The following is a 26,900-nucleotide window of genomic DNA, read 5'->3' as shown; positions in this document are numbered from 1 at the left end:
ACTGCAGTGCAACCATTCCTCTAAAATGCATGTTTCCGGGAGACCTGGGTGGCTCAGTGGGTTAAGCCTCTGCCTTCGGCTCGGGTCATGGTCTCAGGGTCCTGGGATCGAGCCCCGCATCGGGCTCTCTGCTCGGCGGGGAACCTGCTTCCTCCTCTCTCTCTGCCTGCCTCTCTGCCTACTTGTGATCTCTGTCTGTCAAATAAATAAATAAATAAATCTTAAAAAAAAGTGCGTGTTTCCCCCAAAACAGAAGTTCTAAACATCCTTCCATTTTCATTGGTGATAACCTCACAAACTATGAACTGTGTAAAACTTTACAAGGCTCACAAAGCAGGCAAGGTTCTGTTATTCCAGGCAAACAATGAAGAAATGCCCTCGTGGTGGGGGTGGGGTGGGGGGTGGGCATTTGCAAGGACAGAAAGGCAGACCCAATATCTGGTCAGCATGTTCCTAAAGCTGGAAGATTGCAAAGAGCCATTTAATCTTAACAGTGTTGACAATGTTCTGGTGAGACTGGGAGCTGAGGACAATACCCTTCACCATTTCTATTGTCCCCTTTATCTGAGTTAAATAAACTTTCTTTAGACTTTAAACTTAACTAAAAGTATGTCTCTTCTGAAAAAAAAAATGACATAATCCCTCTCCTGAGTAAAAGTTATGACAGACATAATTTTTCTTTGGTCTCTGGTTATTGAGAAGATCACCACCCTTCATTTTAGATTATAGCCCAACTAATTATAACCACCCAAAAAGCTAAAGGAGTATTTGACTTCTCCCCTAAGGGTTCCAATTTCATTATATATATATATCCAATTTCATTATATATATATATATATATATATATATATATATATATATAAATATATATAACATATATGTTTATATATATATATATAAACATATATAACATATATATGTTTATATATATATATATATAAATTTGTTCATTAGCAATCTAGGTCATCATTCTCTAATCACAGAAACTTTAAACACTAGAGTCATTTTTGATTTCTTCAACTCACTAGTCTTTGCCCCTCTGGCCCTTTCTCCTCCTTTCCACGCTCACTACACAACTGTCTAACAAGTATCTAACTGGTATGTCTGTCTCTGTTCCTTATTTCTCCAGTGCTCCTTGTTACACACTGACCTTTTTCAAACATGCAAGTGAGATCTTTCATTTCTTAATTCAAAAGCTCTCTTGTTGTCAGGAAACAGTTGAGATCTCCCAGGCTGACATTCTGTTCTAGGTTTCTCTTTCTCTCTCTTGCATTGCACACTGTTTATGAATCTCTGGGTCCGTCCACCATTTTCTTTCCTCTCAAAACTCCTGTCATCATAACTGTCTATTAAATCCTAACTTTAATAAATGGAAATGCCAAGTCTTCCCTGATCTCCGATGACAGGAGTAATTTCCTGCCTCCTAAAATGTCAGAGAACATTTTATTTTCCTTATTATTATTTGCATTATTATGTGTTAGTATATTATCTACACATAATAGTTGGAGAGAGGCAAAATACAGTGGTTAAGAGAATGAGATCTGTAGACTTCTTCTTTTTTTTTTTTAAAAGATTTTATTTATTTATTTGACAGAGAGAGATCACAAGTAGATGGAGAGGCAGGCAGAGAGAGAGAGAGAGAGAGAGAGGGAAGCAGGCTCCCCGCTGAGCAGAGAGCCCGATGCGGGACTCGATCCCAGGACCCCGAGATCATGACCTGAGCCGAAGGCAGCGGCTTAACCCACTGAGCCACCCAGGTGCCCCAAGATCTATAGACTTCTTTTAGAATCTTGACTCTTGGGACTTGAGCAAATTACTTGAGCACCTTGTGCCCAGTGTCCTCATCTGAAAAGTGAAAACAACAATGGTATGTATCACACTGGGGCCTTTAAGGGATTAAGTTAATTAATTTATTATTTCATAAATACAGTAGTCTAAACTATCTCATAAACAGTAACTGCTCAATAAATTCTTACTGATGAAAGGAGTGTCTGACATTTAATTAACTCTGCAAACTTTTGTTTCCATTTTCAAAGACCTCTTTTGAAAATTCCTGACTGTTAACTATTAGCCATAACTGAAATAGCATATGAAGATACTTCTGGACTCAGCTACAGGCTGAAAAGAGCTTTCAAGTTGTCTCAACTGGCCTTAACAATGGAAAAAGCTTGAACTAATTGAAAGTCGATGACTTTTTTAGACCCATCCAAGAACTGAGGTCACAAGGCAAATCATCACTCAGAAATATGGAGAGACACGTGAAAGTAGAATCAAAGCAAAGGTCTATTTATTTTTCTGGAGAAATCACTGAAGCGACAAGCTGGTAGGATCACTCACATTTAATTCTGATGATTGTTGGAGGCTCAGTGTGAACAAAAATGGACTGAAAAACTTCTTACGACCACAACCTCAGGGGTCTCCCAAAATTTTCATGGACTTAACTTCCAGGAACCTTGTAAGGTTCTCAAAGTGAAGATCCAAGAAAGATATCTTCTTTTTTCTGGCAGGAGAAGATTAATCATTATAAAATATACCTGGAGCCTTCACTACATAGCAAAGACCTATTGGAGAGGAGAAAAGTCTTTACCAGAGCCTTATCTCAGATGGTGAAATGTATTCCTGGCACTTCAGGCCCCTCTGGCCTTCCTATCTCACCTAAGGTGGTAAGATACAGTCAACAGGAACTAGGGCTTCAAGGATATCAGATAAACATACTGTAGCCAGGGAGGTAAGTAAGGGTAAGGAAGAAAACATCTTATACCACTGGAGAAACACTTGTGAAAGTCATAGCCAGAAACCCAGGCTTACTTAAAGACTTACATGCAATTATAAAATTAGAGAGAGCTCCCCCTCCCTAATACTTCATTATAAACCAATAAGGCTCCAGTGTAAGAACAGTGGATTAGAGCTGAGAGAGCTGTAAGATGCAGACTCACTCTGAGAAGGTGCACCTGGCAAGCATAAATAACTCAAAAAGGACACTGGAGGGATTTTTAGCCTTTGGCACCCACAGCTCCAGCAAATGTGACACACAGCCCAGCTCCTCATCAGGTTAACATAAATTCTCACATTAAAGGCCTATTTCTTGATATTTACTAATTAATATAACTTGTTTGGCTTTCAAAAAAAATTAGAAGGCAGGCCAAAAGGCAACAAAAACTCTGGGGAGACAAAGCCAACAATAAAACTACACTCAAGATGACACAGATGTTGGAATAATCAATAAGAAATTTAAAGTAACTATGATTAATATATTAAAGGTTCTAATAGAAAAGAAGGGGAAACATTGAGTCATATAGACATAAAGCTAAAAACACTAAAAAAAAAATTAAAGGAAATGTTATAGGGGTGCATATGTGGCTCAGTTGGTTGAGCATCTGACTCTTGGTTTCAGCTCAGGTCATGATTTCATGGGTTGTCGGATCAAGTCCCATGACTGTGGGCTCTACAGTAAGTGGGGAGTCTGCTTGAAGATTCTTTCCCTCTGCCCCATCCCCCATTTACATGTGTGCTCTCTCTCTAAAATAAATAAATAAATATTAAAAAAAGGGAATATTTTAAACCAAAAACACTGTAACAGAAGTAAAGACTATCTTCATGAGCTCATCAGTATACTTTACACAACCAAGGAAATAATGAAGATAGTCAGTTGAAACTTCCACAACAGGTGGAAAGTGAGGGAAAAAAAAAAGAGGGACCATAACATTCAAGAAATGTAGGGCAATTACAGAAGGCTTAATATATACATAATTAATAGCATGCCTAGGTGGCTCAGTTGGTCAAGCATCTGATTCTTGATATCAGCTCAGGTCTGGATCTGAGTCATGACTTTGAGCCCTAGGCTGGGCTCCATGATGGGCATGGATCTTACTTAAAAGAATAAATATATACATATATATTGCTAAATATATATGTAAAATATAATATATATAGTTATATAAAATACTTATATTTTATTATAATACTACAAGGAGGAGGGATGCCTAAGTGGCTCATTTGGTTGGTTAAGCATCTGTCTTTGGCTTGAGTCATGATCCTGGGGTCCTGGGATTGAGTCTTACATCAGGCTACTTGCTCAGCAAGGAACTTGCTTCTCTCTCTGCCTGTCTTTCCCCCTGCCTTGTGCTCTCTCCCTCTCTCTCTGAAGAATAAATAAATAAAATCTTTTAAAAAAATAAAATACTAAAAGGAAGGGAAAGAAAGGAGGAGATAAATATATGAAGCAATACAATAAGGGCTAAGAATTTTCCAAGATTGACAGACACCAAACCACAGATCCAGAAATCTCAGAAAACATGAAGCATTAAAACAACAACAACAACAACAAATAACCTAGACATACCATATTCAAACTGCAGAAAAATAAGGCAAACAGTAAATGTGAAAACAAAACAAAACAAAACAAAACATGAGTATGGTAGCAGGTAGTAAGAGGGCTTATGAATCCTAACATTAGAGAAACAAGGACAAGAATTTCAGTGCACATGTCAGAAACCATGCTGGTACAAACACTTTGGAAAACAGTTTGGCAGTTTCTTACAAAACTAAACATGCTCCAACCATACAGTCCCTCAATCACACACCTTGTTATTTATCCAAAGTAATTGAAACTTATGTTCACACTAAAAGCTCCACACAGATGTTTGGAGCCAACAAAGATGTTCTTCAGTGGGTTAAAGGTTAAACAAACTATAGTACAACCACACAATGAAATAGTAATCAGCACTAAAATGCGATGAGTTATCAAGCCATAAAAAGACATGGAAGAACATTACATGAACATTATTAAGTGAAAAAAGCCAATCTAAAAAGCCATATTCTGTGATTTCAACTATATGACATTCTGGAAAAGGCAAAATTCTGGAAAATGGAAAAATCAGTGGTTGCTATGGGATGGGTGCAGGATGCATAGATAAACTGGCAAAGCACAGAGGAGTTTTAGGGTAGTGAAAGTACTCTGCGTGACACTATAATGTGAATATGTGATTATACATTTTTCAAAACCGGTGGAGTGTACAACACCAAGAATGAGCCCAAATGTAAACTATAGACTTTGGGTAATGACATATAAATGTGGGCTCATAAATTATAACAAATGTGCCACTCTGGTGGGGGACATTGACAATAAGGGAGGCTATGTGTGTGGGGGGGGTGGGAGTATATGGAAAATCTGTAACTTCTTCTTAATTTTTCTGAAAACCTAATAATAAAGTCTTCCAAAAAATGTCAAGCAAGATACTGGAAGAAAGTATTGTAATGCTGGAAGAAAGAATACAACACTAACCTAGAATTCAATATCCAGATAAATTATCCTTCAAAAGTGAAGGAAAAACCCTTTCTCATACAAACACAAAATAAGGAAATTTGTCAACAACAGACTTGTCCTTCAAGAAATGTTAATATTTATCAGACAGAAGAAAAATAATATCAGAAATTCAGATCAACATAAATAAAGGAGTATTAGGGGAAAATAAAGAGAAAATAAAATATTTTAATAACTTTTAATTGATGTAAATATAACTGTTTAAATAGTAACAGTGTGGGGGGAAGAGCAAGATGGTGGGGGTATAGGAGATCTAAATTTTGTTGGGGCCCAGTAATTTAGATAGAGAGTTATGAAACCATTCTGAACATTTATAAACTCAACAGGAGATCGAAGAAAAGAAAAGCAGCAATTCTAGACACAGAAAACTGACCACTTTCTGGAAGGTAGGACATGCAGAGACATGAATCCAAGGCGGTATATGGGAAGATAGACTGCAAGCGGAGGGGCCATCTCCTGGCAAGCAGTAGAGCACTGTAGCACAAAATCAGAACTTTTAGAAGTCCACTCCACTGAGGGACGTTGCTCCAGAAGCTGAGTGGAGGGGGGGTGGTGGAGCCCTCACTGGGACAGTGTGGCCTCAGGTCCCTTGGGGTCACAGAAAGACTGGGAGTGCCTGAGTGTGGCAGAGCCCCCAGGTATTAGATGGAGAAGCTGGCTGCAAAAACGGAACCAAGGAGTGGGTTCTCAGCTCGGTGTTGGCATAAACCATAATCCCCAGCATAGTCGGGCCACTGCTCTTGGAGCAGAGACCCCAAAAGGTGGCAGATCTGGGGAGATCCCTCCTTCCTCCCCTAGGAGGAGTGGCACAGGAGCACACTGCAGGATTCTACTGGGTTTGGAGACTACAAATGGGGTTGTATGCCAGAGATAGAAATGCTTGGTCAAAGGCCAGGTGAGCACAGAGCACAGCCAGAGACCAGGCAGACAGGAATGATTGACTGTTTTTCTCTGAGGGCACACTGAGGAGTGGGGCACTGAGCTCTCAGCTCCTATAGGCCAGAGATTAGGAGGCCACCATCTTCATTCCTGTCCTCCAAAGTGGTACGGGAATCATTCAGGAAACAAAAGCTACCAAGAGCAAAACCAAGCAGATTACTTAGCCTGGTGGAAGGGTGGGGCAATTCCACCTCAGCCAAAGACATTTGAGAATCACAGCAACAGGCCCCTCCCCCAGAAGATCAACAAGAACATCCAGCCAACACCAAGTTCACCAATCAATGAGAACTGTGGAACTCCAGAGTGAGGAGAATGCAGCACATAGAATTCATGGCTTTTTTTCCCCATGATTCTTTAGTCTTTCAAAGTTAAATTTTTTAAAGTTTTTTTTTCTTATTCCATTTTTTAAATTTTCCCTCTTTCCTAGTCTAACCTATTTTAACTATTTTATCTTATCAATATCATTTAAAAAATCTTTTTAAATTTGCACTGTTATAGTCATATTCTATTCCTTCATTATATTTAACCTTATTGTTTGTATACATTTAAGTTTTACTTTCTTTAAAATTTTGGGATAAAGTTTCTTCTAACAGATCAAAATATACCCTAAATCAAGCATGTACCTTTGTTCTGGCCTCCAGCCTGATCACATTGTCTCCCCTTTTTTATTTTCTTTCTTTTTCAACCAACTTTTTATCAATTCATTTTTAGAATCTTTTTACATTTTCATCTTTACAGTCATATTCCATCTCTTCATCATGTTTACTCTTATTTTGTGTATATATGTTTTTCTTTCTTTAAAATTTTGGGAGGCATTTTCCTCTAACAGACCAAAATACACCCAAAATCAAAGAACAAGAGGCAGTACTGATGGCTAGGGACCTAATCAATACAGACATTAGTAAGATGTCAAAATCAGAGTTCGTAATGATGATGATCAAGGTGCTAACTGGGCTCAAAAAAAAAAGCATTGAAGATACTGGAGAATCCCTTTCTGGAGAAATAAAAAAACCTTTCTGGAGAAAAAGAAGAATTAAGATCTAAGCAAGTTGAAATTTTAAAAAAGCTATTAATGAGGTGCAATTAAAAAAATGGAGGCTTGGGGCGCCTGGGTGGATCAGTGGTTAAAGCCTCTGCCTTCGGCTCAGGTCATGATCTCAGGGTCCTGGGATCGAGTCCCGCATCGGGCTCTCTGCTCAGCAGGGAGCCTGCCTCCTCCTCCTCTCTCTCTCTGCCTGCCTCTCTGCCTACTTGTGATCTGTCTGTCAAATAAATTAAAAAAAAAAATGGAGGCTCTTACTGCTAGGATAAATGAGGCAGAAGAGAGAATTAGTGACATTGAAGACCAAATGATGGAGAATAAAGAAGCTGAGAAAAAGAAAGATAAACAACTACTGGACCATGAGGGGAGAATTCAAGAGAAACAATATTAGAATAATTAGGATCCCAGAATAAGAAGAAAGGGGGGGGGAGGTATATTGAAACAAATTATAGCAGAGAACTTCCCTAATTTGGGGAAGGGAAAAAGCATCAAAATGCAGGTGGCACAGAAAAACACCCAGTACCCCACAAAATCAATAAAAATAGGCCAACACCCTGTCATCTAATAGTAAAACTTACAAGTCTCAGTGACAAAGAGAAAATCCTGAAAGCAGCTTGGGACAAGAGGTCTGTAACATACAATGGTAGAAATATTAGATTGGCACAGACCTATCCACATAGATCTGGCAGGCCAGAAAGGACTGGTATGATATATTCAGAGCACTAAATGAGAAAAATATGCAGCCAAGAATACTATATCTAGCTAGGCGTTCATTGAAAATTAAAAGGAGAGATAAAAAGCTTCCAGGACAAACAAAAACTAAAAGAATTTGCAAACATTAAACCAGCCCTACAGGAAATATTGAAAGAGAGAGCCTAAAAGAAACAGACCAGAAAGTAACAGAGACAATATACAGTAAGAGTCACCTTAAAGGCAATACAATGGCACTAAATTAATATTTTTCAGTAGTTACTCTAAATGTAAATAGGCTAAATGTCCTAATCGAAAGACACAGGACATCAGAATTGATAAAGAAAACAAGACCCATTGATATGTCGTCTGCAAGGAACTCATTTTGGACTCAAAGATACCTCCAGATTTAAAGTGCAGGGGTGGAAAACAAATTACCATGCTAATGGATATCAAAAGAAAGCTGGGGTGGCAATCCTTATAGCAGATAAATTAGATTTTAAGCCGAAGATTATAATAAGATATGAGGAATGACAGTGTATCATACTTAAAGGGTCTGTCAAACAAGAAGATCTAACAATTGTAAATATCTATGCCCCTAAGATGGGTGCAGCCAATTATATAAACCAATTAATAACAAAATCAAAGAAACACATCAAAAATAATATAGGAATAGTAGAGGACTTTAACACCCCCTCACTGAAATGGACAGATCATCTAAGCAAAAGATCAACAAGGAAATAAAGGCTTTAAAAGACAGAAAGAATATAACATCAGTTATATTCACAGATTCCATCCCAAAGCAACAGAATACGTATTCTTCTCTAGTGCATATGGAACATTTTCCAGAATAGGTCATATCCTGGGTCACAAATCAGGTCTCAACCAATACCAAAAGATTGGGATCATTCCCTGCATATTTTCAGACCTCAATGCTTTGAAGTAGAAAGAACTCAACCACAAGAGGAAAGTTGGAAAGAACACAAATACATGGAGGTCAAAGAGCATCCTACTAAAGAATGAATGAATCAACCAGTAAATTAAAAGAAGAATTTAAAAAAAAAATCATGGAAACAATTGAAAATGAAAACACAACTGTTCAAAATCTTTGGGATGCAGAAAAGGTGGTCCTGAGAGGAAAATATTGAGCAATACAAGCCTTTCTCAAGAAACAAGAAAGGTGGGGTGCCTGGGTGGCTCAGTCTGTTAAGTGGTGCCCTTTGACTCAGGTCATGATCCCAGGATCCTGGGACTGAGCCCCACATCAGGATCCCTGCTCAGCGAAGAGTCTGCTTCTCCCTCTCCCTCTGCCTGCTGCTCTGCCTATTTGTACTCTCTATCTCTGTGTCAAATAAATAAAACCTTTAAAAAAAGAAAGAAAAAGAAACAAGAAAGGTCTTGAATACACAACCGAATCCTACACCTAAAGGAGCTGGAGAAAGAACGGCAAACAGAGCCTAAACCCTGGGATCTTGTTTGCTGCAAGATTTTTGGTTACTGCTTCAATCTCCTTACTGGTTATGGGTCTGTTATGTCTTCCTAGATCACTTTTGGTAGTTTATACATCTATTTCTTCCATGTTGTCAAATTTTCTGGTGTGTAGTTGCTAATAATATGAAATAATAAAGATCAGGGCAAACATCAATAACATAAAAACCAAAGAATAGAAGAACAAATCAATTAAACCAGGAGCTGGTTCTTTGAATGAATTAATAATATTGGTAAACACCTGGTCAGACTTATCAAAAAGAAAAGAGAAAGGATTCAAATTAATAAAATCATGGATGAAAGAGGAGAGATCACAACCAACACCAAAGAAATACAAACAAATATAAGAACATATTATTAGCAACTACACACCAGAAAATTTGACAACCTGGAAGAAATAGATGTATAAACTACCAAAAGTGATCTAGGAAGACATAACAGACCCATAACCAGTAAGGAGATTGAAGCAGTAACCAAAAATCTTGCAGCAAACAAGATCCCAGGGTCAGATGGATTCCCAGGGGAATTCTATCAAATATTTATTTATTTGCTTGTTTATTTATTTATTTAAGATTTTATTTATTTATTAGAGAGAGAGAGAAATAACAGGTAGGCAGAGCAGCAGGTAGAGAGAGAGAGAAACAGGCTCTCCATTGAGCAGGGAGTCTAATGTGGGGCTTGATCCCAGGACCCTGGGGTCATGACCTGAGCTGAAGACAGCTGCTTAACCCACTGAGCCACCCAGGTGCCCCTCTATCAAACATTTAACATACCTATTATTATACCTAAACATTAACATACCTATTCTCCTGAAACTGTTCCAAAAAATAGAAATGGAAGGAAAACTTCCAAACTCATTTTATGAGGGAGCATTTCCTTACACCAAAACCAGAGAAAGACCCCATAAAAAAGGAGAATTACAGACCAATATCCTTAATGAACACAGATGCAAAAATTCTCACCAAAATATTAGCCAATAGGATCCAGCAGTACATTAAAAGGATTATTCACCACGACCAAGTTGGATTTATTACAGGGCTTCAAGTTCGGTTCAACATCCACAAATCAATCAATATGATACAATATATTAATAAAAGAAAGAACAAGAACCATACAATATTTTCAATAGATGCTGAAAAAGCATTAGGCAACCTACAGCATGCTTTCTTGATCAAAACTCCTCACAGTGTAGGGATAGAGGGTACATACCTCAATATCATAAAACACATCTATGAAAAACTCACAGTGAATATCATCCTCAGTAGGGAAAAACTAAGAGCTTTCCCCCTAAGACCAGTAACATGTCAGGGCTGTCCACTATCACCAGTGCTATTCAACATAGTATTAGAAGTCCTAGCCTTAGCAATCACAGAACAAAAAGAAATAAAAGACATCCAAATCAACAAAGAAAAAGTCAAACTCTCAATCTTTGCAGATGATATGATACTTTATGCAGAAAATCCAAATGACTTCACTCCAAAACTGCTAGAACTCATACAGGAATTCAGTAAAGAGTCAGGATATAAAATCAATGCACAGAAATCAGTTGCATTTCTACACACCAACAGCAAAACAGAAGAAAAGGAAATTAAGGATTTGATCCCATTTACAATTGCACCCAAAACCATAAGATACCTAGGAATAAAAGAGGCAAAGAATCAGTACTCAGGAAATTTAAGGTACTAATGAAAGAAATTGAGGAAGACACACACACAAAAATGGAAAAACATTCCATGCTCATGGATTGGAAGAACAAATATTGTGAAAATGTCTATGCTACCTAAAGCAATCTATACATTTAATGCAATCATTATCAAATTATCAAAATACCATCAACTTTTTTCAAGGAAATGAACAAATAATCCTAAAGTTTATAGGGAACCAGAAAAGACCCAGAATAGCCAGAGGAATGTCAAAAAAGAAAACCAAAGTTGGTGGCATCATAATTCTAGACTTCAAGTGCTATTACAAAACTGTAATCATCAAGACAGTATGGTACTGACCCAAAAACAGACACATAGATCTATGGAACAAAATAAGAGAGCCCAGAAATTCACCCTTAACTCTATGATCAACTAATCTTCAAAAGAATATCCAATGGACAAAAGACAGTCTTCTCAACAAATGGTATTGGGAAAATTGGACAGGCACATGCAGAAGAATAAAACTGGACCATTTCCTTACACCATACACTAAAATAGATTCAAAATAGGCTCAAAATCCTTAGTGTGAGACATGAATCCATCAAAATCCTTGAGAAGAAGACAGGCAGCAACCTCTTTGACCTCAGCCTCAGCAACTTCTTCCTAGAAACATTGCCAAAGGCAAGGGAACCAAGGGCAAAAATGAACTATTAGGACTTCAACAAGATCAAAATCTTTTGCACAGCAAAAGAAACAGTCAAGAAAAAGACAACCAACAGAATGGGAGAAGATATTTGCAAATGACATATCAGATAAAGGCCTAGTATCCAAAATCTATAAAGAACTTATCAAACTCAATACCCAAAGAACAAATACTCCAATCAAGAAATGGGCAGAAGGCATGAACAGACATTTCTGCAAGGAAGATATCCAAATGACCAACAGACACATGAAAAAGTGGTCAACATCACTTGGCATCAGAGAAATACAAATCAAAACCCCAGTGAGATACCATCTCACACCAGTTAGAATGGCTAAAATTAACAAGTCAGGAAACACAAGTGTTGGCGAGGATGCAGAGAAAGGGGAGCCCTCCTACACTGTTGGTGGGAATGCAAGCTGGTACAGCCACTCTGGAAAACAGTATGTAATTTCCTCAAAAAGTTGAAAATAGAACTACCCTATGACCCAACCATCACAGTAATGGGTATTCACACTAAAGATACAAATGTAGTGATCCAAAGGGGCACATGCACCCGAATGTTTATAGCAGCAATGTCCGCAATAGCTGAACTATGGAAAGAGCCTAGAGGTCCATTAACAGATGAATGGATAAAGAAGTGTGGTATATATATACAATGGACTACTGCACAGCCATCAAAAAAACTCTGAAATCTTGCCTTTTGCAATGATATGGATAGAACTAGACTGTATTATGCTAAGTGAAATAAGTCAATCAGAGAAAGACAATTATCATATGATCTCTCTGATATGAGGAATTTGAGATGCAGGGTGGGGGTTATGGGGGGAAGGGAGGGGAAAAAATGTAAGAAGTTGGGGCCAGGGAGAGAGAAAAACCATAAGAGACTCTTAATCTCGGAAACAAACTGAGAGTTCTTGGGGGGTGGGGGGTCAAGCTATAGGGTGGCTGGGTTATGGGCATTGGGGAGATTATATGCTATGGTGACTGCTGTGCATTGTGTAAGACTGATGGTTCACAGACCTGTGCCCCTGAAGTAAATAATACATCATATGTAAATAAATAAATAAATAAATATTATATTGTTTTACACACACAAAAATAAAGAAGGAAGGAAGGAAGGAAGGAAGGAAGGAGAAAGAAAAGAAAAGAAAAGAAAAGAAAAGAAAAGAAAAGAAAAGAAAAGAAAAAGCAAGAGGAAGTCCTTAACTTACAAGAAATAACACATAATGGTAGCTGGACATTTCTCAACAGAAACAAAGCAATCCAGATGGGAGTGGGATGATATATTCGGAGTGCTAAAGAGGAAAAATCTACACCCAAGAATACTTGATTCAGCAAGGTTATTGTTCAGAATAGGAGAGATAAAGCATTTCCCAGGCAAACTAAAGAAAGAAAGAAAGAAAGAAGTAAATAAAGGAGTTTGTGACTACTAGATCAACCCTGCAAGAAATATTACATGGGGCTCTGGGTGGAAAGGGAGGACCAAAAATGACATTATAAAGGCAGGAATCACAAAAGAAGTAAAAATAAATATTTCTGTAAAAAATCAGTCAAGGAACTTATAAAAAGGATATTAAAATATAACATATACCTAAAATATGAGAAGAAGAGGAGAAAAGAATAGGTTCAAACTTAAATGACTGTCAACTTAATATAGATTGCTATTTGCAGAAGAGATTATATACAAAACTAATGGTAACCATATATCAAAAACCATTAATGAAAATGCAAAGAAAAAGAAGGAAATCCAAATATATCATTTTCACAATCAATTCACAACAAAATATGTAAAAAAGATAAGGATGGATCAGAGAAAATCTCCAGAAACAACCAAAAAATAACTTATCAGATGGTAATAAATATGTATCTAATAACAATTACTGTGAATGTAAATGGTCTAAACTCTCCAATCAAAAGACATAAGATGTCAGAATGGATGAAAAAAAGACCCATCTTTATGCTGTCTACAAGAGACACATTGTAGACAAAGAGGACACTATGTAATAGTAACAGGAAGATTTAAAGATTTTATTTATTTATTCGACAGAGACCACAAGTAGGCAGAAAGGCAGTCAGAGAGAGGAGGAAGCAGGCTCCCCGCTGAGCAGAGAGCCTGATGCGGGGCTCGATCCCAGGACCCTGAGATCATGACCTGAGCTGAAGGCAGAGGCTTTAACCCACTGAGCCACCCAGGCGCCCCGGAAGATTTAACAATTATAAATATTTATGCACTCAATGTGGGACTATATATGAAATATTACTCAACCATAGAACAGAATCAAATCTTTCTATTTGCAATGATATGGATGGATTTAGAGAGTATTATGGTAACTAGAATAAGTCAGTTGGGGAAAGACAAATACCATATGATCTCATTCATATATGAAATTTAAGAAACAAATGGATAAAGATGTGGTATGTATATGCAATAGAATATTATTCAGCCATTCAGAAATGATGAATACCTACCATTTGCATCGACATGGATAGAACTAGCGGGGAACATAAGCAATAGCACAGAGGATCACAGGGGAAAGGAGGAAATCTGACGGGGGAGAAATCAGACAGGGAGATGAACGATGAGAGGTTATGGACTCCAGGAAACAAACTGAGGGTTTCAGAGTGGAGGAGGTGGAAAGATGGGGAAACAGGGTGATGAGTATTAAGGAGGGCACATGTTGTGATGAGCACTGGGTGTTTTATGTAACTAATGAATCCCTGAACACTACATCAAAAACTAATGATGTATTAAACAGTGGCTAACTGAACATAATAAAAAGAAAGAAAAAGGAAACAAATGAGCAAAGGATGAAAAGTAAAAGAGAGTGGCAAACCAAGAAATAGGCTCTCAGCTATAGAAGGATGGTGGGTAAGGGATGGGTTAAATTAGTAATGTGGATTAAGAAAGGCATTTGTGATTGCACACTGGATGTTGTATGGAAGTGCTGAATCACTATATTGTATGACTGAAACTAATATTACACTGCTCGTTAACTAACAGGAATTTAAATAAAAGCTTAAAAAAAGAAAAAGCCAACAATTTGAGAACAGTCATGATGCTCTTCACTCCTGGTCCTCTCAGTACAGAGCATGTATTTCATGAGATGATGACCTGAAATCTAAGTTCTCAGGAAATACACCACTTGATGTAAGATATGTGTCAAAGATATGTATAGATTCTTGAAACAAATACTCCCTTTTACCATAACTATTTTCCTTTTTATTCAAGCTCAAAAGATATGCATCATATTCAATTCTACAGCCTCTCCCCGGCTACAATGAAACATGAAAATGTATAGAGTTATCTGATATTCTCCACTTCTTGGTCATCCAAAGAAAGGAAATGTGTCCAAAGGTATAGAATGTAGTTCACTTGGTATTTAAACTTTACCAAGTCCTTTGTTCATGCTCACATAAAGAATAATAGGATTGTTTTGATTCTATTCCCGGACAATGAAAATTGATGAAGAGTGCTCTTTGACTGTCAACTTTCTCCCTCCCTCTCTCGGTCTTTGTCTCTCTCTCCATTTTTCCTTCCTTCCTCCCTTTCCTCCTTCCTTCCTTCTTCTCTTCCTTTCTTTCTCTTTCTTCCTCCCTCCCTCCCTTTTTCTTTCTTTCTTCCTTATTTTCTTTCTCTTTTCTAGATAAATAAATTTGAAATTCACTTATGAATGAGTAATTTTTGAAATATTTTGAAGAAGAAGAATGATTCACATTTCCTATTTTGGTAGGCAATTTAGTTGAATCAGTAGAGAACAGATTTTAAATCTGAGTGTTAGTGAAAGTTTAAAGAATCACTATATAGAGGAAAGGAAATTAATACACAAATTCAAGATATATTTAAAATAATATGCACTTGATAGTTATTTGCATTTATAAATGTATTACCTTATAGCTGTAAATTCACCCTCTACTACCTGCTCTGTGATGACAGACCTGGACTCCTGTCAACAATTATCCTTTACAGCTGGTATGCTATTAAGTATTGTCAGTACAGGGCATAGGAAAGAAACTAAAAAAGAATAGGACTTCTTTTCCTAGTTTGAGTGGGCATCTTTTGGCTTTTTCTTTCTTCTGCTATACAGTATACACTCAGAGCATGCAGTCCTTTGTGAATCTGCTGTCCCAGTTCTGGCCTGCTTACCACCTCAATGCAGTTAGTTCTCTCGGTAGACACACTGTACACCCCAACTTTTGTGCTAATCTTTCAGCGACCAGTTCCTGATGCCTTGTCCTCCTCCATGAATCCATCCATGTTCCTGGGTCTACCTGCACTTCATCAGTGTGTCAAGAAACATCTGACACAGGCCTTATATCACACAGCCATTTAGCAGCCACTGAAGCCCAGACTTCCTCTCTGGGACTTCCAATGAGACTTGGTCACCTATACCCATAGGGTTGTTTCCTGCTTGAAAAAAACTAACCAAGTTTTTGCCCATTTGGATTCTGACCAGGTGCCTCCTGCTTGTATGCCAATGATAAACCAACTGTGGCCCAGGTCAGCTCAGAGAATTTTCCACTATCTGGAAAACTGCCACCACACCTGTTCCAACAAGGTCCCAGTACAAATCCTTGGGAGATTTGCTTCCTGTTTGTCTCTTTGGATTCTCTCCCTCAGACTTGTTTTGTTGTTGTTGTTGTTGTTATTGCTTGTTTGTTTGTTTTAATAGATTTTATTTTTTGGAACAGTTTTAGCTTCACAGCCAAACTGAGACAAAATTACAGAGATTTCCTATGTCTCTTCTTGTTTGAGAAGAGATTTTAGAATTTGTGGATGGGCAATGTTCTTTAGTAAGAGCAGCATATGTTGTCATTACTGAGCTCACCACCCACTTAGACCAATGAATGGTATTCCCAAAATGAGGCATTATGTGGGCTACATCATCTTGAGTTGTTAATATACATAGTTGTCCTTAGCCAGCTATCTACACAGATTAAATATCTGTTAAGCACCTACTGTGAACAGGTATTTCATAGCTCACAGAAAACATGATCCCTAACCTCCAAAACTCAACAAGTTCAGTTTTTGTTTTTGTTTTTGTTTTTTTAATAATGACTCAGTGTACAGAAAGAGCAGTTTATAACCAAAATGCATAGTCTTTCTTTCCAATTGCATTCTGGCTTCATTGGTCCAGCAGGGGAAGTTACATGGTTTACAGATTACCTATTTTCATCTTTTCATGTTTTGTTAACGTGACAACAAAGCACTTTTCCCAGACATTCTTTCATTTCGTAACTGAAGACCCTAGGGTCTTCTGCACTCCATCATCTTCTTACACCTATTAAACAGGTTTATCAGTAGACAAGTGAAATGAATCACAGCAACTTTTCCTAAATAATGAAAAAGTCAAGCTCTTAGTCCAGATTTCTCCTTCCTTTTTCATATTTATCTATGAAGGTGAGATAAGTTAGTGGCACTATGCAAACTATCATTGGACAGTTTAAAGGGCAGGAGAATTTAAAGGAGAAAAAGACAAGTTTTATAGTAGACAGGCAGGAAATTCAAAATATTTTTTGTGGAAGTTCTGTGTTCACAGTTTACTCTATTTTGCTGTTGCTCACTGAGAGCACCCAACTTGTTATGGCTCAGAAAATCCTAGAACTGTCCACACACCCTTGCTGAGATGCACTTAAACCCCTAAGCAGAGTAGTAGGAACCAGTGTGAAGCTTCCCAAGAGCCCAGCCACAGGGAAGAAGCAGGTGAGTAAAAGTGCTGCTTTCTGTCCATGGCTCACCTGTTTCAGAAAGAGGCCTCTGAATCAGGATCTAGAAGGCAGGCTCCCCATCTTGCTTCACTCAGTGAAACAAAGGCAAATTGGAGGGGAGAGAAGCCCCAAGGAATTCCTAGTACCATTTAACAAGCTGTTTACAAATGACATCCACAAAGCTTTGATAAAGAATGTGCCAGGTTCTCCTTTGAAAAATGCATCCTTTCCCTAGGAATACCCCAAGATTTACATTTCCAAGTTCCTTTTCCGTCTGGAATGTTTGGGGGAAATAGAAGCAGTAGCTGTGTCATGTTCTGCATGCAGGTTCATGCCTTTCAATCATCCATCGAGGAGGCAGTGTTCAGAGTATGGATGGAAACAACAAATAATACATTTCCAGAATGTCCTCCAAGGGGTCATTTGCCTTGACATTCGCTCTATTTAGGTAATAACTGCCAAGGTAAAGGCTGGTCTGTTAGAGAAAAGCCTGGATTTGGGAAAAAACAAGTGTTGATTTTAACTACCATGCACTAAATGTATGACCTTGAACCTGAAGTTTTATTATTTATGTAAAACTCAGTCTTCTCATCTGTAAAAGGGGGTTTGGCAGGTAGGAATGGGGTTCAAAATGTGCTTCCCTGCACACTGACAGGAAACACATGCACAAAAGAAGATCCGTCACTGCTCTTGCGCCACTGCTTGGTGCTGGGTGTGGCATCAACCCAGAGAACTGGATGCACCCTTTGCTGTAACTCAGCAGCGGCAGGACCCAGACACACTGACACTGAGATTTACTAACTGGCATTTACTCCTCTTCTGAATTACTTTGGGAGATTGAAGCATTGCCTCTTAAAACTCTGAAAATCAGCCAACATGCTCAGACATTTCATACATCGTTATAGCAGCAGTGACATTTCCCTAATAATTTTTCTAACTCCAATATGGTTAGAAGTTGACACAAGTGTCAAAAATAAAACATACTCTGTGTGTGTGTGTGTGTGTGTCTGTGTGTGTGTGCGTGTGTTTATTTTTGCCTTAAATAGTTTATTGGGATAAAGCTATACTGCACCAAAATACATCTCATATCTTATGACCTGGATATCTGTTTTTGCTCCACCTCTCCTCTACCAATAATAATAATAATAATAATAGAAGTAATAATAATAATAATAATAAAGAGCACAGAATCAATAACCATTGTGCTTAAGACCCCTGGTGATGGGGCGCCTGCGTGGCTCAGTGGGTTAAGCCGCTGCCTTCGGCTGGGGTCCTGATCTCAGGGTCCTGGGATTGAGCCCCTCATCGGGCTCTCTGCTCAGCAAGGAGCCTGCTTCCTCCTCTCTCTCTGCCTGCTTGTGATCTCTGTCTGTCAAATAAATAAATAAAATCTTAAAAAAAAAAAAAGACCCCTGGTGATGTAGTAGACGACCTCATTTCTCTTGCTGGATTTCCACAGCTGTGAGCACTTTAAGGATCAAATGGGTTGATGATCGTAATTGCTCAGAATAGTGTCTGGCACATACTAAGTGCACCTACATAAGTCTTAGGGATACATTGAAGATTCCCATGTTCGAGCGTGGAGGTCTATGCTTAACATTAAGCCACAATCCCTCTACCCCAGCCTGTGAGTAGGTCTGAGCAGGGAAGAGACCAGGGTTTCCCTCATATTCAGTATGGTTCATACTGTATTTTTAAAATTCAGAAAGTGTTTAAGACTTATTTTAGAGAATATATACGTTATATAAAACAATAAAGACACACAAAGAGAACAGAGATTTCACAATTTCTATTCACTCAGATAACGTTTCTATCAAGACTTTGTTAGGGGAAAAGGTTTTAAAAGAAAATAATTTTTTTCCATACAATTGGAAACAACTATTAGCTGTCTCTCCTGCCCCCACCACACTCATTAAATTTCTTCTGGAAAGCCAAATGTAGAAATAAAATAAAACAAAAATTCTGAACTGGTGGGTAAATACTCAAGTGGATTGTTGACGTAGGTAACTGTTCATTAGCTTAAGGCATCACTTAGGTATTTTGAAGTCTTCCTCTTCATTTCTCCATTACAGTGTTCCAGCTGTCCTGACCTGTTTTCCCCTAAAAATAAATCCCAGAACAGCAATGTTTGTATCTTTGAGTATCTCTTCCTAAGAATTTGTTTTAAGAAAGAAAATACTGTATAAAAAATATGTAACAGAACTATAAAAAAAAAGGAGGAAAACAATCCTTCTTCATAACCAAGCAGTCTGTGCTTTGCTTGGTTTCTTTTGTGTACTCTTCAGGGTTTGTTTGTCTGCCCCAAGAATAAGACAACACTTGTGGGATAATGTTAGATGAAATGTTAAAAAAAAAAATCTGGTTACAATGAACAAAGGAAGTAATGACCTTGTGATTAGATTCCCAGTTGTTGCTGAAGCTTTGGTTCCATCTTTGCTGACTTGAAGTTTTGCTTTTTGCAAGATGTAAGAAACATGTAGGTTTTCTGACCTTGTTATTTTTGCAGAATTTGCTTTTGATGGATCAAGCATCTTGGCAACACCAACAACTTTCAGTGGCTCCTTCAAATCAGTTTATGCTATAGCTGTGCACTTGGGCAGAATCAGCTGCATACTCTTGATGCCATGGTGCTCACATCAGTGGTCTGTGGTATTGGTGCTGATGTGGAGGTAATGGCCAGGATGGGGGTGAGGTCTTGACTGGCAGAATGGTCAGACTACTGATGTTTTCCCCATGATATGGTAGTTCAATGAAGTTGTACCATAAATCACTAGGGTACTTTTGATCCCCAGCAGAACACAGAGAGCTGGACTACTACTGCCACTGATAAGATTCCCCATCACTTCCCAAAAATGAACTTTCTTTGTATTCTCAGATTGAAATCTTGATTTTCTTAAACCTTAAATTACATCTCACCAACAAGGCACAGTTCAGTGAACGTGTCATTGATATGGTCTAGGGAAAGGAGATTGGCCATCATATCACCAGCTTCATTTTTAACACAGTCACAGAGCTTGGTGTCTGCAGACAATCATATACAGAAATGTGTTCATTGTTGGGTAGGTTCTTCTGACTAGGAGAAATCGAGCTCAGTAGGAAAAGCTAATACTGTGAAAGTTAGTCTTTTTCCTTTTCCATAGAAAGCCTTCCCTGTGCAGAGTGTGTCTACTATAGTTGTACATCATTGGGAAATCCAACAGAAAGAGGGAAAATGTACAAACATCTCTCACACTTGTTCTTGCTATCCTAGTCCTATTGATGTTGACATCCTTGACCAAACCAACTAGAAATCTCTAAACAGAGTGCCTCTAGTCCTTTTCCATCATTTAGTAACTTGCTGTTATTCTCAGCTTACAGATGGGAGGAAGGAGGTTTAAGGAGATTTAGAGAAATGTGACTACTGCTGATCAGAGAAATTATTGATCGTGTTCTCTTCTAGGATTTTTATGGTTTCAGGTCTCACACTTAGGTCTTTAATCCATTTTGAATTTATTTTTTTGCACAGTATAAAAAGTTGTCCAGTTTCATTCTTTTGCATGTACTTGACCAGTTTTCCCAACACCACTTATTGAAGGTACCGTCTTTTTCCCATTGCATATTCTTTCCTCCGTTGTTGAAGATTAATTGACCATATAATTATGTGTTTATTTCTAGGTTTCCTATTTTGATCTATTGATCTATTTGTGCCATTACCATGCTGTTTTGATTATCACAGCTCTGTAGTATATCTTGATATCTGGGATTGTGATACCTCCAGTTTTATTTTTCTTTTTTTATTTATTTTTTATTTTTTTTTTAAGATTTTATTTATTTATTTGACAGAGAGAGATCACAAGTAGGCAGAGAGGCAGGCAGAGAGAGAGGAGGAAGCAGGCTCCCCGCTGAGCAGAGAGCCCGATGCGGGGCTCGATCCCAGGACTCTGAGATCATGACCCGAGCCGAAGGCAGTGGCTTAACCCACTGAGCCACCCAGGCGCCCCCAGTTTTATTTTTCTTTTTCAAAATTGCTTTGGCTGTTTGGGGTCTTTTATGGTTCCACACAAATTTTAGGATTGTTTGTTCCAGTTCTGTAAAAAATGCTATTGGAATTTTGATAGGGATTTCATTAAATCTGTAGATTGCTTTGGGTAGTATATAAAATCTTTACATTTGTAATGGCATTGATGGAGCTAGAGAGTAGAATGTTAAGCAAAATATATCAGTCAGAGAAAGACAAATACCATGTGATTTCAATCATATGTGGAATTTAAGAAACAAAACAAACAAAGGGAAAAAAAGAGAGAGAAAAACAAAGAAATAGACCCTTAACAATAGAAAACAAACTGATCATTATCAGAGGGCAGATGGAGGGGAAGGGTGGGCTAAATAGGTGATGGGGATTAAGGAGTACCCTTATCCTGATAACCACTAGGTAATGTATGGAATTGTTGAATCACTATATTGTATCCCTGAAATTAACATAACACTGTATCAAAACAAAAACTTAGTAACTAAAAAAACAAAGGGGTTGAAAGATATATAAGAAGTTCCCTGATGTTCTATAGTGAGTGAGCAGGGAGCTGGGATTCTAAACTAGAAAGCTTTGCTTGATGTCCTTAGACCCTCCCTCACAGACTCTGCACCCAATATTCTACTGCCACAGGGTTCTTCATAGTAATGAGGATCAGATGACTCCCTCCTAAACTCTAGGGGAGCCCTGGGAAGTGGTTCTCATTGTATACATTCTGTCACTTAATTTAATCTTCAGTGACAGATATGGTATGTATTATTATTATGATTTCATAGATGAGAATATCATGTTCAGAAGGGTTAGACAATATGAAAACACCTATACAGTGAGAAGTGGTGAAAGTGGGAAGAGAGCTCACTCCTATTTCACTCTAGACCTCCGATGCTTTGACTTCATTTTTTTACAGGCATGCCATGTTTGGAATGTGCAGACACCCTCTGTGTACGTCCCAGTGCAAGAGCCACAAAACACACTCTTCTCTGTGTGATCCAGACTTGAATACAGACACACCCAAGACCATTTTCTGCATACCCTTTAGGTGTCAAGAGAAGTGGTCTTGCTGCTATATGATAGAATCTGCAGGATGCTGAAAGATCACCTTCTCTGGCACTTCCTTGACCTTCCTACCACAATACCATTCTCCTTACCTCCACCTATTGTAGGTCTTTTGGGAAAGAGGCAAGATACCTCCAGCGATCCACTGTGACAGGGTTGGGTATAGTGGGACTATATGAAACAAAGAACTTCTGTAAAGCAAAGGACACAATCAACAAAATGGAAAGCAATCTACAAAATGGGAGAAAATATTAGCAAACCATATATCTGGTAAGAGGTTAATATCCAAAATATATAAAGAAATCACACAACCCAGTAGGAAAAAATAATGTGATTAAAAAATGGTCAAAGAACCTGAATAGACAGTTTTTTAAAGAAGACATACAGCTGGCCAACAGGTACATGAAAAAAGTTCAATATCACTAATCATCAGAGAAATACAAATCAAAGTGACAATGGTATGTTACCTCATACCTGTCAAAATGGCTATTATAAAAAAGATAACAGCTGGAGGAGTCAAGATGGCGGAGAAGTAGCAGGCTGAGACTACTTCGGGTAGCGGGAGATCAGCTAAATAGCTTATCTAAAAATTGCAAACACCTACAAATCCAACGGGAGATTGAAGAGAAGAAGAACAGCAATTCCAGAAACAGAAAATCAACCACTTTCTGCAAGGTAGGACTGGCGGAGAAGTGAATCCAAAGCGACGGGAAGATAGACCGCGGGGGGAGGGGCCGGCTCCCGGCGAGCGGCGGAGCAACGGAGCACAAAATCGGGACTTTTAAAAGTCTGTTCTGCTGAGGGACATCGCTCCAGAGGCTTAACTGGGGTGAAGCCCAGGCGGGGTCAGCGCGGCCTCAGGTCCCGCAGGGTCGCAGAAGGATCGGGGGTGTCTGAGTGTCGCAGAGCTTACCGGTATTAGAACGGGGAAGCCGGTTGCAGAGACAGAGCCGAGGAGTGACTCTCAGCTCGGGGTTGCCTGGAACCAGTCGCGGGCTCGGTCAGCTAGGAGCGCGGCCAGAGGCCAGGCTGACGGGAGTCATTGGGCGCTGTTCTCTGAGGGCACACTGAGGAGTGGGGCCCCGGGCTCTCAGCTCCTCCGGGCCGGAGACCGGGAGGTCGCCATCTTTATTCCCGTCCTCCGGACTCTACGGAAAGCGCTCAGGGAACAAAAGCTCCCCAAAGCGAACCCGAGCAGATGACTCAGCGCGGCCCCCGGTAAGGGCAGTGCAACTCCGCCTGGGGCAAAGACGCTTGAGAATCACTACAACAGGCCACTCCCCCAGAAGATCAACGGGAAACCAGCCAGGACCAAGTTCACCTACCAAGGAGAGTGGCGGAATTCCAGAGGAGAAGAAAGCAAAGCACGGAACTCATGGCTTTCTCCCCATGATTTTTTAGCCTTGCAGTTAATTTAATTTTTTTTTTCTTTTTCAATTTTTTTTTCTCTTCTTCTGCTACATTTTTTTTTAACTTTTACCGTTTTCTTTTTTTAACATTTTTTAAATAGTTTATCTAATATATATATTTTTTCCTCTTTTTATATTTATTCTTTATCGGCTTTCTTTTTTTTTAATAGTTTTTTTTTCTTTCTTTCTGAACCCCTTTTTATCCCCTTTCTCCCCCCTCACAATTCGGGATCTCTTCTGATTTGGCTAAAGCATATTTTCCTGGGGTTGTTGCCACCCTTTTAGTATTTTACTTGCTCCTTCATAAACTCTTATCTGGACAAAATGACAAGGCGGAAAAATTCACGACAAAAAAAAGAACAAGAGGCAGTACCAAAGGCTAGGGACCTAATCAATACAGACATTGGTAATATGTCAGATATAGAGTTCAGAATGACGATTCTCAAGGTTCTAGCCGGGCTTGAAAAAGGCATGGAAGATATTAAAGCAACCCTCTCAGGAGATATAAAAGCCCTTTCTGGAGAAATAAAAGAACTAAAATCTAACCAAGTTGAAATCAAAAAAGCTATTAATGAGGTGCAATAAAAAATGGAGGCTCTCACTGCTAGGATAAATGAGGCAGAAGAAAGAATTAGCGATATAGAAGACCAAATGACAGAGAATAAAGAAGCTGAGCAAAAGAGGGACAAACAGCTACTGGACCACGAGGGGAGAATTCGAGAGATAAGTGACACCATAAGACGAAACAACATTAGAATAATTGGGATTCCAGAAGAAGAGGAAACAGAGAGGGGAGCAGAAGGTATATTGGAGAGAATTGTTGGAGAGAATTTGCCCAATATGGCAAAGGGAACAAACATCAAAATCCAGGAGGTTCAGAGAACCCCCCTCAAAATCAATAAGAATAGGTCCACACCCCGTCACCTAATAGTAAAATTGACAAGTCTTAGTGACAAAGAAAAGATCCTGAAAGCAGCCCGGGAAAAGAAGTCTGTAACGTACAATGGTAAAAATATTAGATTGGCAGCAGACTTATCCACAGAGACCTGGCAGGCCAGAAAGAGCTGGCATGATATATTCAGAGTACTAAATGAGAAAAACATGCAGCCAAGAATACTATATCCAGCTAGGCTATCATTGAAAATAGACGGAGAGATTAAAAGCTTCCAGGACAAACAAAAACTGAAAGAATTTGCAAATACCAAACCAGCTCTACAGGAAATATTGAAAGGGGTCCTCTAAGCAAAGAGAGACCCTCAAAGTAGTAGATCAGAAAGAAACAGAGACAATATACAATAACAGTCACCTTACAGGCAATACAATGGCACTAAATTCATATCTCTCAATACTTACCTTGAATGTTAATGGGCTAAATGCCCCAATCAAAAGACACAGGGTATCAGAATGGATCAAAAAACAAAACCCATCTATATGTTACCTACAAGAAACTCATCTTACACCCGAAGACACCTCCAGGTTTAAAGTGAGGGGGTGGAAAAGAATTTACCATGCTAATGGACATCAGAAGAAAGCAGGAGTGGCAATCCTTATATCAGATCAATTAGATTTTAAGCCAAAGATTATAATAAGAGATGAGGAAGGACACTATATCATACTCAAAGGAACTGTCCAACAAGAAGATCTAACAATTTTAAATATCTATGCCCCTAACGTGGGAGCAGCCAACTATATAAACCAATTAATAACAAAATCAAAGAAACACATCGACAAGAATACAATAATAGTAGGGGATTTTAACACTCCCCTCACTGAAATGGACAGATCATCCAAGCAAAAGATCAACAAGGAAATCAAGGCCTTAAATGACACACTGGACCAGATGGACATCACAGATATATTCAGAACATTTCATCCCAAAGCAACAGAATACACATTCTTCTCTAGTGCACATGGAACATTCTCCAGAATAGATCATATTCTTGGTCCTAAATCAAGTCTCAACTGGTATCAAAAGATTGGGATCATTCCCTGCATATTTTCAGACCACAATGCTCTAAAGCTAGAACTCAATAACAAGAGGAAATTTGGAAAGAACCCAAATACATGGAGACTAAACAGCATCCTTCTAAAGAATGAATGGGTCAACCAGGAAATCAAAGAAGAATTGAAAAAATTTATGGAAACAAATGATAATGAAAACACAACAGTTCAGAATCTGTGGGACACAACAAAGGCAGTCCTGAGAGGAAAATATATAGTGGTACAATTCTTTCTCAAGAAACAAGAAAGGTCTCAGGTACACAACCTAACCCTACACCTAAAGGAGCTGGAGAAAGAACAAGAAAGAAACCCTAAACCCAGCAGGAGAAGAGAAATCATAAAGATCAGAGCAGAAATCAATGAAATAGAAACCAAAAAAACAGTAGAACAAATCAACGAAACTAGGAGCTGGTTCTTTGAAAGAATTAGTAAGATTGATAAGCCCCTGGCCAGACTTATCAAAAAGAAAAGAGAGAGGACCCAAATCAATAAAATCATGAATGAAAGAGGAGAGATCACAACGAACACCAAAGAAATACAGACAATTATAAGAACATACTATGAGCAACTCTACGCCAACAAATTTGACAATCTGGAAGAAATGGATGCATTCCTAGAGACATATAAACTACCACAACTGAACCAGGAAGAAATAGAAAGCCTGAACAGACCCATAACCAGTAAGGAGATTGAAACAGTCATCAAAAATCTCCAAACAAACAAAAGCCCAGGGCCAGACGGCTTCCCGGGGGAATTCTACCAAACATTTAAAGAAGAACTAATTCCTATTCTCCTGAAACTGTTCCAAAAAATAGCAATAGAAGGAAAACTTCCAAACTCATTTTATGAAGCCAGCATCACCTTGATCCCAAAACCAGACAAGGATCCCAA

At 38.6% G+C, this 26,900-nt stretch overlaps 1 protein-coding gene and 1 pseudogene across 2 annotated transcripts in view; both read right to left on the bottom strand.

Moving 5' to 3' along the window:
- GABRG3 (gamma-aminobutyric acid type A receptor subunit gamma3) overlaps positions 1–26,900 on the bottom strand; it is a 723,796-nt gene that overhangs the window by 306,163 nt on the left and 390,733 nt on the right. The gene's annotated exons all lie outside the window — the stretch shown is intronic.
- The window catches only part of LOC125103745 (glia-derived nexin-like), a 223,922-nt pseudogene that overhangs the window by 190,866 nt on the left and 6,156 nt on the right, over positions 1–26,900 (bottom strand).

The sequence above is a fragment of the Lutra lutra genome, chromosome 7 (genome assembly GCF_902655055.1).
Source record: "Lutra lutra chromosome 7, mLutLut1.2, whole genome shotgun sequence".
NCBI classification, from domain to species: domain Eukaryota; kingdom Metazoa; phylum Chordata; class Mammalia; order Carnivora; family Mustelidae; genus Lutra; species Lutra lutra.
Note: the sequence above shows the minus strand (reverse complement) of the source record. Positions and strands in the feature narration are given on the sequence as shown.